Source organism: Armigeres subalbatus, chromosome 2 (assembly GCF_024139115.2).
Source record: "Armigeres subalbatus isolate Guangzhou_Male chromosome 2, GZ_Asu_2, whole genome shotgun sequence".
In the NCBI taxonomy this organism is placed as follows: Eukaryota; Metazoa; Arthropoda; class Insecta; order Diptera; family Culicidae; genus Armigeres; species Armigeres subalbatus.
Window position 1 is genome coordinate 362,572,029 of NC_085140.1, and position 20,168 is coordinate 362,592,196.

Genomic DNA, 20,168 nt, shown 5'->3' on the forward strand with positions numbered 1-20,168 from the left:
CCAAAATGTTACTAAAGTAGCTATAACCCTCGTAACAAATGATGCGTCCGCATTTTTTGCAGGCTGTTAGAGGATCAATTTATGATAGTTTTTTTTTAATTTCCAAGCAAGTCGAACATGACTAAACAATTCCAATAAAAAAAATAAAATAAGAGTGAACAACAAACAGCATTCATTCCATGACACCGTTGAATATATTCCGAGTTCAATAATTTGCAAATGTCACACTCGTTGTGGTTCAAGCACCTTCACCGCACTGAAGAGCTAACAAAACTGTACCACTTCACTTTCAAGCGTGCACCGAAAAATGCGGGGACACACACGAAGTACTTTAAATCATCCGAAATTTACTTCAGTTTCAGGTTTCCCTCCCGACATCGGCATACGGCAATCTCCAGTGTTCACTTCTGTTCAATGTCATTTAGCAGCCAAAAATCATCGAAGCACTAAACTAGGAGGGAAAAAAGCGGATTAATCCATCTAGCAGTGATTGTGTCTTTCCTGTTCGTCATGAAATGTGTAGATAAAATGCACATTCAAGGGCTCTTGAATGATAACTTAATAAGATAAGTTTCATAATTGTCAATGATTTACACAATTTGGATTCATTCATATACATGACAACTTTTTCTAGAACACATTTTTTCTTCATTTTTTTTAGGAGGGACTTTTGGAAAAAAAACAATTCCTCTATCATAACATCCGAATAATACCACTTATTGCGGAACACTATGAATCTTCAGGCCTGCTTCCAAAAGTACGTTTGTGGAGTGATCCAATAGCGTTTCTTACTTACTTCTTACACTTAGTTCACAAGAAAGGCAGAGCATGCGGAACATGTCACACACGGGTGGTTGTACTGTTTCGCGCGGAGGAAAACTTGTACATTCACGGTGGGTCTGATGCGAAATAGTTGTTTGTGCAACGAGTTACCAAAAATTTATCTTTTTCACAAAAAATACGAAATACGCATGGCGAAGAATTGAATAAAATTGTTTTAACTTGCCATGTGATAAACATTAGGGTTTTGCAACGAATTGCAAACACTCATCAATTACCTAACTCTTAGAGGGGAAGGGGGTTGCCTGAACTATGACAATCCTACAAACATTTCAGATGCTTCATACGAAAAATATGACATAGGGGGAGGGAGATTGAAAAAAGTCAATTTTTCTATTACGTAAATAATGGATGGATTTTTTTTGCGATGGCGATAATGGGATTTGGTTTAAGTTATTATTTATTCAGACTAAGGCCGAAGTGGCCTGTGCGGTATATAAGAGTCTTCTCCATTAGGCTCGGTCCATGGCTACACGTCGCCAACTACGCAGTCTACGGAGGGTCCGCAAGTTATCTTCCACCTGATCGATCCACCTTGCCCGCTGCGCCTTATTGTGCCCGTCGGTTCGTTATCGAGAACCATTTTCACCGGGTTATTGTCCGACATTCTGGCTACGTGCCCGGCCCATCGTAGTCGTCCGATTTTCGCGGTGTGAACGATGGATGGTTCTCCTAACAACTGATGCTACTCATGGTTCATTCGCCTCCTCCACGTACCATCCGCCGTTTGCACTCCACCATAGATGGTACACAGCACTTTCCTTTCGAAAACTCCAAGTGCGCGTTGGTCCTCCACGAGCATCGTCCAGGTCTCGTGTCCGTGGAGGACTACCGGTCTAATTAGCGTTTTGTAGATTGTCAGTTTGGTACGGCGGCGAACTCTATTCGATCGGAGCGTCTTGTGGAGTCCAAAGTACGTACGATTTCCAGCCACTATGCGCCTCCGAATTTCTATGCTGGTGTCATTTTCGGCAGTCACCAGTGAGCCCAAGTACACAAATTCTTCTACCACCTCGATTTCGTTACCACCGATGCAAACTCGCGGTGGGTGGCTCACATTGTCTTCTCTTGAACCCCTTCTTATCATGTACTTCGTCTTCGACTTGTTGATGACTAGTCCGATCCGCTTAGCTTCCCTCTTCAGTCTGATGTAGGTTTCCTCCATCTTCTCAAAGTTACGTGCCATAATATCTATGTCGTCGGCGAAGCCAAATAGCTGGACGGGCTTATTGAAAATTGTACCACTCGTGTTAATCCCTGCTCTTCGTATTACTCCTTCAAAAGCGAAGACAGGAAAGACCATCACCTTGCCGTAACCCTCTGCGGGTTTCGAAGGGACTCGAGAATGCCCCTGAAACTCGAACTACGCACATCACCCGATCCATCGTCGCTTTGATCAACCGTGTCAGTTTGTCCGGAAATCCGTGTTCGTGCATTAGCTGCCATAGCTGGTCCCGATCGATTGTATCATATGCGGCTTTGAAGTCGATGAATAGATGATGTGTGGGCACGTTGTATTCGCGGCATTTCTGCAGTACTTGGCGAATGGCGAACACCTGGTCCGTGGTGGAGCGTTCGTCCATAAAACCCGCCTGGTACTGCCCCACGAACTCCCTTGCAGTTGGTGCTAGTCGACGGCATACAATTTGGGAGAGTACCTTGTAGGCGGCGTTCAGCAATGTGATTGCGCGGTAGTTGCTACAATCCAACTTATCGCCCTTTTTGTAGATGGGACACACGACACCTTCCATCCACTTCTGCGGCAAAACTTCTTCCTCCCAAATCTTGGTCATGACCCAGTGCAGCGCTCTAGCCAGTGCCTCACCACCGTGTTTAAATAGCTCTCCTGGTAGTTGGTCAACCCCAGGGGCTTTGTTGTTCTTCAGTCGGCCAATCTTCTCCTGGATTCCCTGGAGATCCGGAGCCGGTAGAATTATGTCCTGCGCGCGTTCTCCCAGGTCCATCACCATACCGCCATCTTCGTCTGCCACATCGCCATTCAGGTGTTCTTCGTAGTGCTGCCGCCACCTTTGGATCACCTCACGCTCGTTCGTAAGAAGGTTCCCGTTTATGTCCTTACACATATCAGGCTGTGGCACGTGGCCCTTACGTCTTCTTCTTCTTCTTCTTCTTATTGGCATTACATCCCCACACTGGGACAGAGCCGCCTCGCAGCTTAGTGTTCATTAAGCACTTCCACAGTTATTAACTGCGAGGTTTCTAAGTCAAGTTACCATTTTTGCATTCGTATATCATGAGGCTAAAACGACAATACTTTTATGCCCAGGGAAGTCGAGACAATTTCCAATCCGAAAATTGCCTAGACCGGCACCGGGAATCGAACCCAGCCACCCTCAGCATGGTCTTGCTGTATAGCCGCGCGTCTTACCGCACGGCTAAGGCCCTTACGTGAACGGTTTAACTTCTCATAGAACTTAGAAAACCATTACAGCCCAAACAACGTTTCTTAGGGCCGATTTCTTCACCTCCGCTTAACTATTAAGCGGTGCTTAACCATACGTTTAAACCTGGTTTAAGGCCTAAGCGGAGGTGAAGAAATCGACTCTTAGTTTGAATTTCATCAAAATAACTTGACCTAATTTTCAAGTCGTTTGTTTGTAAATGTTTGGTACGCCTATCTTTTGCTAACACATTTTTTATCTCATAAGTACATCCCAGCAAACAATTTAAGCTGAATAAGCTAGTTTTTAAGCTGAAGAAGACTATTTCAGACTGTATAAGCGCTTTACCCGTCTCATATGTTTGCTGGGATGTATTGAAAACAAGGTCTTTAGCAGGTTTGAACTTATTATTGTCAGGGTATTTTTTGAAGTTAAAGTTTCTAAAGTTTTACAACAATGAAAAAAAACATTTGAGCGCACAAATTTCAGGAGCCAGAAAAATTCTTAAAATAAACCGCACTCTAGGAGCACCGGAATCGCACCTTGTATCACCATTATTGATATCGAAACATGTTATTTCAATAGAACAAATACCATCTTATGTTCTATAAAACTACAAAACTAATTCTTTTGATGGAGTGCAGATTTTGTCTACCACAAAAAGTGTTATTTACGAAAATCTACCAGCAGTAGAACAAAACCTGTCAGACCAGTCATTTGTTTTATTTGACTGAATTACCGGCACAAACTCGAATACAAAAAAAATGAGTAATATTATTTTGCCAAAATTCACTCGCAACTGGATGTGCTTACTCGAAAATCAGCGAAGCAAATAATTAAAATTGGAAATTATGGTAAAATATGTGTCTTAGCGTAGTGTTGAATCTTACTGAAAAAATGATCCTTATCTCTGTTTAGTATCAAATGGTAGACTCATGTGCCTCATGCATGTATGTGCTTTCATCGGACTAGTTCTGCACGACGACGACGACGACGACGACTACAACGACGCTCGAGACGCTCATTGTGCTATCTTCACCAGTATCGAATCGAGATCCCCCCACGATATTGCATCACTTCGAGATGCCTAATTGCACCAAATTGCGCGCTGCTCTGTCTCGCGGCAGTTAACCTCAACGGGCTGCTATTTGCATTTCTATCTCAATGGTAGCACTAAAACACCATCACTACTAATCCTGTTGTTGCTGTTGTTATTGCCACACCACACCGGTCCGGTTCGAGAGACTGCTTCTATTCTCCACCAAAAAAACAAACAGGTAGGTATAGCTGCTCATCGACCTGACCGCGAAATCGCAGTCGATAATAGACAACACCTCGAAGCATCACATTCACACGAGCACATCATCAGCAGCAGGCGAGCAACGACGACGACAACGGCGCAGCTGATAACGACATTGAACTTCAAGTACGAGTTAGCCGAAAGATTCGTCGACTTGGAGTTGCGAAATTAACACTCTTGTCCAGACACCGCACTACGATGCTCCTCTCGCATCCAAATTGAACATCAAGTTCCAAACCACTAACTAACCAGTGTCACTTTAGTGAAGGGGGAGCTCTGCAGGAAACAAGATCACGCATCAGCGTCCGTCTTCGGCCAGATGTCGTGCGTTGATTGGGGGAGGAACGGCGCGCGAACCGCGTGCTGACACTGCCAGCGTACGAAACGAACTGAGCGCGGACCGCGAAATAGCGGCGAGATATGAGTTCAAGTTTCGCGCGATGTCTTTGATTTGGTAGATGCATGGACTGTTCTGTCTAAGAGAGAAAGAGAGACTATTTCGGAGACAGCTAAGTGATGGCGTTTACTAAGCTCTTGTTGAGAACGTTCATTCCTAGTGGCGGTACTGTGGGAAATATAACGAACGATTTGTGGTCAAAAAATTAAGCGACGAACCCTTGAATAAACTTTTATCGAAGCTAAAAGAAAGTCTTCTCAGACAGAATGGAATACTATTTCATCCTGAATCTCTTGCGTTTATTCACAACTGTTGCAGTTTCCTTTAGATCAATGTATTTTGTTCTAAATTGTGAAAATCTCGCAATTTTCAGAAAATCGCATTTGATATGAAAAATTATAATTCTCTATCAATATAAATTAAACAAAGCATCTTGTAAATCGGCTCGTCCGTTCGTGAGTAAAATCGTTAAACCTCCAAAGTATATTTATTTATGAAGATTTTTTCGATTTTGTCGTGTATAAGTCTTCAATTTTGACTTAAATGTTGATCATGATTCATACTCCGAATACTCGTTTTCAACAGACAATTTTTACTATATTCGCGTATTTTTTTCCCTTTGATTTTGATAATCTTGATCCTTCTAATGATAGATCCAACCACTGGTAAAGGTCAAATCAAACATTTAAAACCCTAGCGAACATGTTTTCTCCAAATCATATCAAGGCGTCAACCTAAAATAGTCGAACCGTTATTTCCAACATTTTTTGATCGCTACTCATCAAAATTACAACATTTCGGAGTTGATAGATTTTCGTGAGCTCATGGAACTCAATTACCTAAACCTAAATCAAAATGACAAAAACAGAACATATCTCGCGCTTAGTTTCATAGGGGCGTAACTGTATTGATCGATTTCTCTTGGTCGATGTTTTCTTCTTATTATTGTAACGAATTCCGCTAGTTTGTCGATGATTTAATGGTTTGGTGTGTATCTTGCACCAGAATCAATAATCACGGTTGTAGCTTTTGAAACAATTGAGTTATTAACAAAATATAAAATCGATTAAGAGAAATCGATCAATACACATACGCCCCTATGAAACTAAGCGCGAGATATGTTAAAGCAATTACAACCAGAAAATTAAAAAAAAAATCCCAAGATTTTGATCGATAAAGAGATCTGGCTCCGAAAATCAATCGTTGGCTGGTGATCAATGAAACACGAGCTGCCAAACGACCCCGAGCTAATGATTCTGCTATGCAATTGTCTTCCAAATACCGATCTGGATCACATGGTCGGGGTTCAGCTAAAGCACACCAAGCGCCAACGGAAAATTACCGATTTTCTGCTCAAACTTTCGTTTATCAGATTTAATTGATCGCAAATCGTATTGGATATCCCTCAACCCCCTAACTGAGGATAATATAACAAAATATCACAAGTCAGTCGAAAGCCGCTTGGTGAGGTTTGGCTGAGCCCCGACCACATAGTAACTGCTGCTGTTTGCAAAAAAATAGTAGGCTCTGGCTTTATTCGTCTAGCATAAGACCTGATGTTTCAAACGAGGCCTTATGCGCAATGGTTCAAGCGAAAACTGATCCTGAGGTTGAGGAGGTTGTGAAACTGGTCACATAAGGAGCTGATACTAGCAACATGACCTTCATTTCGTTTATCTATCGTTATCGTTGGTCTCGATCCAACACTGATAAACATTACCCTCGATCGTGGCATGTTCTGGCAGATTGGTGACCACGGTTCTCAAAAATTCCGGAAATCAACAACTATGACTCAACGTACCCTATCCAGGCTGCCACCTCGCTTGCTTAGTTCCTTCCTTCTAAGTAGGTATGCATAGAGTTGTGGTACCGGTAGTACCGGTACCGAAAATACCGGGAATACCGGCAATTTTCGGTACCAAACACCAACGAGAACCGGTATTTACGGTACCGAGGTATCAGTATTTTGAATAAAATATAAATATGGAGAAACGCTTAAAAGTAACGAAATATTTCTAGAACATTACGATTTTGATGTATGTTCTCACTTTTTCATAAACATGCATAAAAGCTCTAAATTACCGCAATTCAGTGGGAAACTGAGCAGTTGTGTTTCAATTTGCCCAAATAGGATCGCAATCCAACTTTGTGCTACAAATACATTGGCGCTACAGCAGTTGATCAAGAATAAAGTTTTAGATGAGATACGTTTACGGGATTTGATTGATAGACGTTTCTCGTAGAGGACAAAGAGCAAACCTTGTTAGTTTTTTTTACTTATTTATGTGTTTAGCCCATGAATAGTAATTGTGCCTCAGCATTTGTTGTGCATTTGTCAGCAAAGTTTTAGAATATCTCTAAGTATTATATTGGTCAAGCATGTCACATAAGCGGTTTCTCACACAAACGGTCTTTTGCAATTGATTGATTTTGAGTTATGCTATTTACTATAAAATAATACATCCCCTCAAAATGCAGATGTGTTGAAAAATAATGTTGAAAAATTCTGAAAATGTCCAATCTTTTTTTCCGCGAGCTGTAAATGACACCAACTTGCCTGTGGGATCATTTCTGATATGGCGTTTGTAGAGTTCTATGCACATGATGTGCCAAGTATTCTCAGCAATGTAGTAAATAGGAAGGTGTGGACAAACGATAGTTTAGTTACGAGATAATGATTGTCGCTAGATTTAACAGTTCTGCACCCAATATTTTTTTAACATTATGCAGGCTGAACAAAGGGAACCGAAACGACAATATTTCATGTGACTAAAATATCTTTCGTGTGTAGATCTACTTCATGAACATCTTCTTATTTACTACTTTGGACAGAATGCCAATTTTGAAACTAATCCCAAGGTAAATTAACGGCCGTTACTGCTCGCGGAAAACAATATGCCATACATGTCTAAACGTGCATCAGAGTCATTCTAAATTTAAGGTAAAAGTAGCAAATTATTCAGATAAAAATCCAACATCAATAAAAATACTCTAGTACCGGTATTTTCCCGGTACTACCAGTACTGGACTTTCTCAGTACCGTAGTACCGGTACCACAAAAAAGGGGGCGGTACTAGGAACCCTATATGCAACGATATGCTTGCGTTGCAATATGCAACGATTTCGTGCCCCGAAAAAGACAATAAATTGGCTCAAACTCCAACAAGCATTGATGGACACCGGTGCTGCGACATCTTGGTAATGTGCTTCGAAAATCTCGACATTGTTTCTTTTTATCAAAAACTGCAGGAAACATAGAAACCCTAAGTGAAATGGTGACAAAGTACAAGTCGATTCTCTTTTCTACACATACAAAGGCTACATAACCGGAATTCGGGTTAAACTAAATCCATCACGTTTCTGGGATTTTGAAAGGAAAAAAAATCATCAGTTTGCAATCCTCATAATTTTAGATATGACGAGATTCAAGCTAGTTCAAACGTGGAAGCTGCTAACTTTGTTTGCTTCAGGATTCAATGACGTATTCGCCTTGAAGACATTGTACTGCTCAATAGTGCGCAGTATTCTGGCGTACGGTTCAACTATAAGGTCATCATATTACATAACATTTTGGGCTACGAAATGGTGAGTAGTAAGAGCGCCTAACATAGCTCTGGTCGTGACAAGTTCCAATACTCACGCTTCCACGAGTCTTCCAATGACAATTGACCGCAAGGTAAGGGTTGCGTACTTTGCTGGTAGTGTAGCCTGGGCACTGTTGTCCTTTTGACATCAGTTAGAATGAGAGAATGCGTCCTGTGGGGTCTACCTAGGATGTGGTAGGGTTTGACAGTGGGCTCTGTTGAACTTCCATAAAAAAAGCTGCATGTATCCGCAACCAGGCCCTATCAAAGCGTCCGCTCAAAGCGCAGTAGCCGAGTCCTGGTATTGGGTCGAAACAGCGTCCGTTATGACATCTAGCGGCTGAATATGATATGCTATTCCTCGGAAGCTATAAATATTTAAGATAGCAGCATTATCCCAGTGGATAGGGAACCTTGGGCCAACAACCTACTGTTCCCGAAACATCAATTCGTTCGAGAATCCGATAATGAAAGAATACGGACTGATTTTACGGCGACGACTCTTAGCGCGAAACAACGGACACGAATAGGAACATGGAACGTTTTAACTCTAGCCTAGCACAGAAGGGTAAATTGGCACAACTTTCCAATGAGGCACGCTGCATGAAATACTGGGACTGAGTGAGGTCCGTTTGCCAAACTTTGGAGAAAACAGAATCGGAATTAATTCTGCCATACTCTGGTTTGCGAACGCGATGCTGTTCCAGTAGATTCGCAAGCGAGTTACCTCGTGCATGATGCCTCGATGATTAATATTTGAGCATGATTCTACCAACAATCGACAACCATGAGCGCATTATGGGACAACATGGTCTCGCAGAAATAGACGAAAACGGAGAGCTGAACACAAAATTCTGTGGTAACAGCGACATGGTGATCTCAAAGCTTTCTCCATGACATCCGCTCAACTAATGCATCGTTTATTTCATAATAAATGGGACATCGCTACTTTCCGGGTCGATTGGATGCAAGGTATCTTCAGATCGCCGGCTTCAGGGGCACGTTCATCTTGCGATAACTGTCGAGGCATCATGTTGCTGTGTACCATTCTCAAAGTTCTATGCAAACTTATCCTAGCCCGGATTCAGAAGAAGATCTACTATCCGGTGTCACACTCCGTTTCATTCTGGAGCAGGTCAACGAATTCCAAGAGTCCCTTTACTTGGTATTCATTGACTACGAAGAAGCTTTCGACCGTTTCAATCACGAGAACATGTGGGGCGCTCTGAGACGCAATGGAATCCCTGAGAAAATCACCGGCCTCGTCTAGGCACAGCACAAGGCCTTCTTGTGTAGATTGCTGTATAATGGGGTCTTGTCCGACCCCATCCCGATCGTAGCTGGTATAAGGCAAGGGTGCAGAACCAAACCGCGGGCTGTTATGGCAGCCTATAACCATGGAGCACCTAAACGACTTCAAGTTGGCTGATGGCATCATGTCACTCCGTATGACTGTATCAAAGTAAAATTAGAGTGCGACCTGCGGGCCGTCCTTTTTTTTGCTTTGATCCTTTCGTACGGAGTGATGTTAATGCCAATATCCGTTTTAATACCCTCAACTGATAGATTTATTTAAAAGCCTTCGTCTAAGTAGGGAGTGGGACCATTTGGACAGCACAGGGGGAATGGTACACAGCAACATGATGCCTCGACAGTTATCGCAAGATGAACGTGCCCCTGAAGCCGGCGATCTGAAGATACCTTGCATGCAATCGACCCGGAAAGTAGCGATGTCCCATTTATTATGAAATAAACGATGCATTAGTTGAGCGGATGTCATGGAGAAAGCTTTGAGATCACCATGTCGCTGTTACCACAGAATTCTGTGATCAGCTCTCCGTTTTCGTCTATTTCTGCGAGACCATGTTGTCCCATAATGCGCTCATGGTTGTCGATTGTTGGTAGAGTCATGCTCAAATATTAATCATCGAGGCATCATGCACGAGGTAACTCGCTTGCGAATTTACTGGAACAGCATCGCGTTCGTAAACCAGAGTATGGCAGAATTAATTCCGATTCTGTTTTCTCCAAAGTTTGGCAAACGGACCTCACTCAGTCCCAGTATTTCAAGCTTCATGCAGCGTGCCTCATTGGAAATAGGGGATTCCCGTTCGCAACGTTATTAACTCGACCGCATTCCAACCAAATGTAGTAGTTCGGTTGAAATGAGCTCGAGTAATGAACACTGCTGACGGGAATAGGGGGTGCTGCCCAAATGGTTCTCTACCCTACTATTTTTTTTTATTTTTCGGGTTAGAAATTTGAATTACGTTTAGATTAGAAACATGAAAGTTGTGTTCAATCAAAGTTAATTGCCTTTGTTCCGGGTATTAAACCACCCGACTTGGACATTAATTTACAATGTTCTGAAAACTCAGATGTGAATATGTACATTATGTGGAAGATTTTGATTTGAAAACTGTATTGGAGGTAACCACTTTCTCTACGATGGGACTCGAACCCACGACCCTCAGTACTGCTCCTCAGTACTACTCCTTTGACGTCCTCACGTCTATGGAGTGGACGTCCTGGCGTCCCTAACTAGCTTACTTTGCAGTTCTCTCAGGGTAGTTCATTTCTGCTTGAGGGGCACACGCAACTTCCCAGGTCGACGAAACAACGAAGAATAGCTTCAAAAATAACACAGGGACAGCTTCCGTAGTTGAAAAGACGGACAGGTACATTCTATTTCATTTTGGTTTTATTTAAAGTTAAATCGTGGATTAGAGTTAAATGTTCGTGATGTTGCGACCGATCGGTGTAGGTGGGGCCCATGGGTGGCATGCCACAGGTAGGCTAAATGGGCGTTCAGACATACCTTTTCCGAGGTGAGGGAAGGGGGTGGTCACTACCGGAGTCCTAGCGAGACAATGCTGAATCGTTCGTTCGGTATCGTTGGAGATCTTGAACCATTGAGGTGCTGGATCGAGCGGGGTGATCATGGAGGATCGGAGGGACCGCTCCGTTCAGCAGAAGGTCATGGAGCGAAAAAAGGCGATCTAAGTAACCCGGATGGCGACACTGGGTTGGTACTAGGGCCTTCGGGTGGCCTTCACTTGAGAGAGTCTTTTCTTCTACTAGTCGGCGGGAGCTAGCCTAGCCACAGGACAAGATCGATGCTTCGCTGGTGACTGATGTTCCGGCTTGGGCGTGCCGAGCCTGCTCAAACACCCTTCGGTTGGTTGACCGTGACGATGACAGGTAGCAGCGATCCTTGGCGCATGGAGCGGTACCTGGTGACCTCTCGGGTCTTCACTTTTTACGATTATACGTCGGCGGCAAGATCGTGATTTTGGATCCCGAGAAATATCACGAGGAAAGACAATAGTTTTCGACCTTTTCTGCTTACTGGTCCAGCGTCGACTACTATGCTGGTTCATTATTCGATTTCCTTTCAACCTTTCTACCCCATTTCCATTTCTTCACGTTTTTGTTTTCGATTGTCAATTTGCTACGGATGTATTTCTTTTTTTTTCGCCGTCACCACATTGGAGATGTGAACCGGTAGCAGTAATCGGGTACATGTTCTTGCCGGAAAAGCCACATAACTATTTTCTTTATTTGTCTATTCGCTATCTTAGATGCTTCATGCAAAGCCTCACAATATTTTGGTTTTAGATTAGTGTTCGGTTAGCATGAAGTACCGTTTAGTGCATTCTGGCTAATAATCGTTGAAAATGGTTATCGTCGGTAACAATCAAGATAGGTTTAATACTGAGATTTTGTCAAACACCAATGTACTAAAGTCAAACAAAGTAACATTACAAATCTAGATCAACAGTTGAAAAGGACATTGGAGAAAATTTATTCTTTCCGGTTCCTTGTCTACATACGTAGCTATATAGATAAACAAAGAACTGGAAAGAATAAGTTTTGGCTGTCACGTCCTTTTCAAATTTTGATCTATAAATAATATACATTGCATACAACTACGTAGTTCAACGTCACCATATATAAGTATACAGTATATAGGTATAAGTATATAGGGGTAACGGCTCAAACCTTGGCCCATTATGCTACGGTTGAGCACATTTATCGTTATAAATCTTTATATATTGCATTTCCAACCAGAATTATTTCACCAGCCGGGCTTGCTTACATTTGGTTTTGACGCCAAATAGCAAAAAACGACGATGAATGTCCGCAACATCTCATTAAAACCAGCGAAAGTCTCGAGAGAAATGGACAAAATGTCGGCATCCTTGCCCCTATCAGGTGGACAATTTTTCAGCCCACTTGGGACGAGTGATTGTTGATTTCGAACATACGAGAGATAAAGATGGGCTGCTGTTTATAGTACCAGTCATTTCGATTGCGTTGAATAAAGGCAGCATGCAAACAAATAGAGAAAATCAAATCATCTTATTGAGCGTGAATTCTAATTGCATGTAAAATACTACCACACTGATTGCGAGAGTGCGTTTCAGATTCCCCCAATAGCACGCTTACCAAGGACATGCTAACGAAAATACTATTATATGAATAATTTATTTCCCAAATATTTACCATATTTGCAAGTGAAGAAGTTTAGAAAAATGAAAACTGTATTGAAAACTGCAATTGCAAAAAGGCTACATGTTCTAGCCCTCATGTTGTGCCTTCAAACAAATTGCATACGTTAATTATTGGCTGCCGCATAATTTTGAGATTTACTGCTAGTTGAAATCATGGCAGTTGTGTTGCTCTCGCTCTCGCGATACTCTCAAAGAAACTTTTTTCCAAAACGTAAACAATGCTTTAGGTGGGGATGGTGCATAACGCACTATTGAAGAAAGCCAATTGTAAAACTTATTCTAGGCAATTCCTTGCTTTGTACTGTGCATAAACAGTTATAACTGTGCCAACTACCTGATATTATTACACAATTATTCATAAATACAATTATTGGATGCTTGTTTTTAACTCTGCCTGCATTGAAATTTCATAATTGGTACGTGCGTTTGATTCCTCCTCTCTATATCGATCAGCTGTTGTGAATCCTCTCAAAACTCTCACGTGTTTCAACTTCCCTGAGTTGAAAGAATACTTTTTCGGTATCATTTACAGATCAAAATACTTTTGCAAGCAATAATAAATCTAAATTATGATGAAGGTATTTGTCAAGTAATTTTACTTGAAATTATTCCCATGAAATGACGTTGAAAGTTTATCTAATGAAACATACGATCCATTGTATCTTTCCATTATTCAATGAGAAAATGTTTGTAGGATTCGTGCGAAAGATGATAATAAATAAATATTCTTACACTAATTGAATCATTTATTTGCGAAATTATGAAGAAAATGGTGTATCGAACCACGAAAGGTTGATGCTTGAATCGCTCTTGCTTGAATCGTGTTTGGAAGCCGTAAGGTAGGCAATTATTTTTGGTACGTTCTGCGAATGAAAGCGATTATATCGTGATTCGAGAAAAGCATCATGAGGGCCCATTTACTACATGACGTTTTAGGTTGTGGGAAGGTTCTTGTCTGAGCGTTAAGGACTTTATAAATTTTAGAACCCTACCATACATGAAGCATTACTAGAGGCTTGGTGTGGGTTGAGTTTAGCGTTATGTAATTTGCGAATGAAACTTAACCTGTTTTACCAAGCATCGGATGTTCTATCTTCAGCTTTCGGTTATTTTCTCCAGTATGGGTTATTGGTGAGAATGTTGTGATTTCAGAGTTTCACCTATACTAACGTAGTGCTACAAATCGAAAGCGCATGCCACCATTTGGCTACGGGTGCCCCCAGTATTGTCCAGTTTTGGTTAATTATGTCGCTATACTAATGGAAAATGTGAAATGAAATGATAGCTGACATAGTGTGGTTGTTATCCATTCATCTGATGTGCGAAAGCAGGTATGTTCATTCAGAAAACTCTTTTATGGAGCAAAAGAAAAACTCTAACACAGCCAGCCTGCATAAGTCAACGAAACATGGCTGCTAAAAAACCGAGTCAAAGTGATTTTTAACGCAAGATAATTGCTTTTAATAGTTTGAGAAGTGTATAAATCTAGAGTTAAGAAGCAGATATATGTTTGATACACTTTTCTAAAGAAGCAGTGGTTAATATCTCTCTACAAATCGACGTATTATCGCTGAAATATTGATTAATTTGCGTGATTAGCCAATGTTACATCTAGGGCCAACATTACCGCCGGTTACCCTACTCTTTCGACAGCCGGCTGGAAAGAGTTCAAATTAGAAACATATAAACAACATATCCTATGGGCCAAATTGTCAGCTTGAGACATGGGACATAGGGGCAAATCAAGCTCAATAACTACATACAGAAGAGTCCCACGTCTATAAAACATCACTCACTGAATTTCTTGGATCCCTTGGATCGAATAAGCCCTAAATATCCACTGTGAGTCGTTCGTGAAAAAGTGATCCTATTTTGAAAAAATAAATAAATTGGGCTTATATGACCCCAAAATCCTCTGTAATTCAATATTTTTAATGAAATATATGATTATTCGTCATTTTTCAATATCATTGGCAAATATCAATGAAATGTATGGTTTGAGCATGAGCATGATTGACCGCCCACAATTGCTACTCCGTTATTGCCAGGCCAGCTGTAATTACACAGAGAACCAACAGGTGAAGTTTGGGACTAACATCATCTTCAATGTGTAAGAACTGGTGATTAAAATTTAAGCAATACCAGCGCCGGCCGTGTCCGAATGCAGGTCAATTGGGGAATAGGTAGGAAAATGATGACGTGATACTCGCTTTGATGGAAGCCGACGAGTCATCTGCACTTCCACAAGAAATCACTGGGATGTTGGATATATGGGATCTGGAGTGTGTGACAGGGTTCGTTTTGGTAAACGGTATGCCGGGTGTATCGTGTAATTTGATCGATGTTAAACAAAAACACAATCGAACGTGTACTATGAATTGACCAAACGACCGAACAACGCAGAACAAAATATATCGATGATAACGCAATCTTTGATTTTACTCACGCAATCGATGATCACGCAATCACGCAATCACGTTCTATCAATCAATGATAGAACGTGCATTAAACTTATATTTGCTAAAGAATTTACTCACCGCACAATACAGAACAGAACATGTGCTTGAGGAAACACGATCGGACGCGCACTACACAGGAAAAAAAGTACATGTAATTGAGTTTATTATACTCCACATTGGGTATCAAGTTCAAATTTGTAACACACTAGATAGTAGATAGTTTTCTAACACTCCTCTCATAAATGATATTAAAAATAAAGAGAACTGGGTTGAAATTTATCATGGCATTATAGTAGAGTAGGGCGAGAGTACGCACTTAGTTTTCAATCGATCATGTGGCTCTTATGAAGCAAGCTTCTGTATATCATATCAGTGTCGATGATTCATATACTCTTCCTTTATGTTACCCAGCGAAAAAAATATTGAAATTATTGAGATTCGTTTAAGTAGAACCCAAATTGCAAGACAAGTGAAAAACGCACTCTTACCCCACCGGTGGGGTAAAAGTGCGCATCGGGTGAGGTAAGAGTACGCATTTATTCAATTATGTACTTTAAGTATATATTAACACAAATAAGGGTTAATAACATTTAATTGATGTTTAATGAGCATATATTAGGGAATGTTTAAAGATTACGTAACTCTTACAGGGGGAGAGGGTCCTAAAAATGTGCACTTTCATACGAAAAAGCATTGTTTTTTATATATACAAAAAACTACAGAGGTAAAAATATATATCAGGTTTCGTGTGCCGTATACAAAGGCATTTTACTTGAATAAAGTCCACCAATCACGTAACGTAAAATTTGGCTATTTCATCACCCCATCATTTATGTTTAGGTGTACAACAAGTCCTTATACCATTTCATTATTTCGCTTCAGTGCTTTGTTCGCAAAGTCCTTTCTAACACCGAATTACTTCAAATTATCCTAAAAACTTGTGATATTTTCAAATTCTGTTCCTTTTTTCTTAGTTGTGGATCTTTACGCTTTGGAAGAAGTCTTATTTCAGCCGGAGATACGGGTTTGACATCATAACTTGAAGATTCATATGCGTACTCTTGCCCCACCGGTTTCTGCGTACTTTTACCCCACAGTCCCAAAAAATATTCAAGTAATGGTTTTGACTTCTTGGAAAACCAACTGGATTGGTGATCTGTACCATAAAATACTCTATACAATAGGTTATCGAAATGGTATAATGTTCACCTGATTGAACGTATATATGGTAATGAAATACTAGCTGCGGAAATCCAATTATTTTTAGCAAAATTACCAAAAAGTTATCTAACTCCATATCTCCCTTGTTGTTTATTCAAATCGTTTACAATTACACATGATAATAGTTGGCCAGAATACCTGTCAAACTGATGCAGTGCTGATAGTTTATCTTTTTTTATTACTTCAAAAAATCGAAAACGTACTCTTACCCCACGCGCACTCTTGCCCCACTCTACTCTAATGCAAAATATTCATTGTTTTTTATGTTTTCTTTCGGGTGTATTTTTTTCCACACGAGGGTGGATGAAAGGATTCCAAAAGTTAGTTAATTTGCGATTCCGTGTAAACTTTTACTCGCTAACTCAATAACTCGCTCGCACAACCACAACACATATTTAGATGATCGCGTAGTCATTCTGGGTGGTAAAGAATACACGATCGGACGAACACTTGTTCATCTACTATTCAAATGCTTGATGCTCATAACATTATACACTTTTTGACACATATCACCAACAACTACATGAATTTAAACTATATTAGACTCATTCAACTTTCATTTCATTTAAAATACAGCAACACATTTGCTCTAAAGTTCATTGTCGTTGTTTCTATACATTCAAATGTTCCGTTTTTATTTTAATTGATTTTAATTGCATTTTTACACGTTATAAAAATTAAAGTTATAAATCATTTATAGGAAAGCCTCATACCGCAGAAACAGGCAACGAAATATAAATGTGTAATTGCCATTTTGGTGAAAAACGAGTAAATCATACTGCCACTAGAAATTAATAAATATCATGTTCTGCAATTATTTGTAACCCAAAATGTCATAAACATTTCGGATGAATATCCTGTGGAAATTCGGGAGAAAAAATCCCGTTAAAATTCTTTTTCGAAAGATTTTTCCTTTGTGAATTGGAAGAATTTTTCATGGAAATGATGAATTGATGAGATAAAATTTGTTGTTTTATTAAGTATATGCAATTATTTACACCATTACCTCACACAACTCTGTCAAAAAAGACTACCATCTGGAAATTGTTTCTTCTTAATTTGAAGGTTTTTTTATATTTATTTGTTTTTTAATTCTAGATTAAGTTGAAGAGATCCCTTTGCAGGCCAACCGTGGGTCCCGCCGATTGAAAGATTAGAATCATCACTGGCAAAACATCTTAGTCAGTAAAATTTAAAAAAATATTCTTAAAATTGAAACCAACTGCAACTTATAGAACACATGTTAGAAGCAATATTAAAAGTTTTGTATAATTATTGTAATTCATGCAATGATTACAATTGATCAAAATTAAACACAGTCATGAGAGCGAAGAGCAACCAATAGTATTAATATTTATACCGAAAATAATAAAAATGCTGAATATAAACAATAGGTGGTGTCGCTTAACACCCCTACGTTTCATAATTATTCTTCTGTCATATTCTATTATTTAAAATGAAAAGTAAAACGGCAAATCTAAACCTAAAATTAAATTTTGCGAAAGTAAATTAAAGTAAATTCCACTCACCTTATGGACTTATGGACTTACTGGTGTTTTCCATATATTCGCAACTCCGAGCTGACGTTGGTTTGCTGAGCAATGAGGAGAGAAGATTGTTCTTTTGGGACAGCATTTCATTGTACCAATAAGTCCTCCGTCTTCACAATCATCGCCACGGTTGTTTCCCGTTTTCATCGTCGTCGTCGTCGATGTCACCGCTGTAGTCGTCAACCTTCTACCGAAACTGCTGCATCCTTCGAAATCTTTATTTGTTTATCGAGGCCATGGTGTGTGCATCTTCTATTAGCAAAGTCTCCGATAGGTACTTGAAGCCGAGGTGAAATATTCGTGAAAAACGATTGTAATTTTTAATCGAAAAAGTCAAGAAACCGAAAAAAAATGACGCTTGAGGATTTTTTTTCCGTCCGATTTCTTCCACGTCCTACTTCGATCCAGGCTTGTAAAATGTCATCTGCAAGTCATTTGACTAATTTGTTAATAACTTTCTTCAGAAGTAAAATTCACATCATAATTTTAGATGTACTCATAACGCTTGAGTAGGGCTAAATTTTTATTCAAGGATACATTGCTCTGAATATAACATCTAAGGTTGGAGAGTAAAAACTCTCCAAAATGTCACGTGTCATTTGACATAATGTCATTTGAATGACATTTTGCCTCCCACGCCCCAGATTACATATTTGCAGCAATGCCTTGTTGGACAAAGTTGTAGGCACATTTAAAAGCTATAAGTTCGTCATACATCAAGAATCAATAGCTAACTTCTGAAAAAAGTTCTGGGAAAATTATACAAACGAATGCAAATGACATTTTACAACACATTAACATTCGATCATTAACATTAAACTATCTTTCATCGTTTTCCAATGAAATGTATGGGTTGAAAACAGAAATTCAGCAGTTTTGAAAAATCGCGTTCCACGCGATAAACAACCAAATAAAACAGAAAAATATATTAAGCTCGTTTAGTGGAATGTATTAAACCGTCTAAGACGAATTAAGTACTGTCCATTTAATTCCACCAGTTAATTTTCGTTATCTTTGCAGATACATATTTCGACCACAACTGTGTGGTCGTCTTCAGTGTCTTGTATTTGACTCGACTCAAGTCGAGTCAAGTACAAGACACTGAAGACGACCACAGTTGTGGTCGAAATACGTATCTGCAAAGATAACGAAAATTAACTGGTGGAATTAAATGGACAGTACTTAATTCGTCTTAGACGGTCAAATAAAACATTTGTTCGTCAAACATTCATCAACATCTTTTCAACACATTGGGACAATAATATCAACAATTATCTATATTATTAATTTTAACAGAATATATGAAAATTAGACATTCAATGCACTTTGATGCTTATTTGACCCCAAAATGTCTCAAATTTCCAGATTTCACTAGCAAAATATATTTAAATCCTTTCTGTGTATGCACAGGGAAGAGATAAACACAATTTTAGAACAATGTTTTCAAGATAAAATGACAAAACATATGAAAACTCTAGATATATGAAACATTGGGGCAAAACGAGCTCAATAATTACATACAGAAGTGTTCCACGTCCATAAAATTTGCTTCACTCTTTGCTTGGTGAAAATTTGAAAAATAAAAGAGAAAACGATAAAACATTATCAACCTAAAAGCGATATATAATGTTTTGCAGTGACCGATTGTATATTTATAATAGAAACAAAAAATATTTGATAATTTTATTGATTATTGATTATTTTTATTTGATTTGTTATCAATATCCATGCATCTATCACGCATGTTCCAGTGATTCATACGCTCTCTCGATTCGTACGTAAACCTATAACTTCTCCGCTAGAATAGTCCAGCTCTCCATCCGTCAGCGCTTTGGACAAACATTGGCATTCATCCGGCTCACACACCTCATTAGACGATCGTCCGCCGTAATGCCGCTAAA

At 39.8% G+C, this 20,168-nt stretch overlaps 1 protein-coding gene across 5 annotated transcripts in view; it reads right to left on the bottom strand.

The window, feature by feature from the left end:
* The window catches only part of LOC134212999 (protein spaetzle 3), a 145,384-nt gene extending 140,438 nt beyond the window's left edge, over window positions 1–4,946 (bottom strand). The window contains exon 1 of one of the 5 annotated variants that reach the window (XM_062691430.1): window positions 4,792–4,946. The gene's annotated coding sequence lies outside the window, so the exon portion shown is untranslated. Of the gene's footprint in view, window positions 1–4,576; window positions 4,755–4,791 lie in introns of those variants that run through there. The other 4 variants (XM_062691434.1, XM_062691432.1, XM_062691431.1 and 1 more) reach the window with 4 other exon arrangements.
* Between the last annotated feature and the right edge of the window lie 15,222 nt (window positions 4,947–20,168).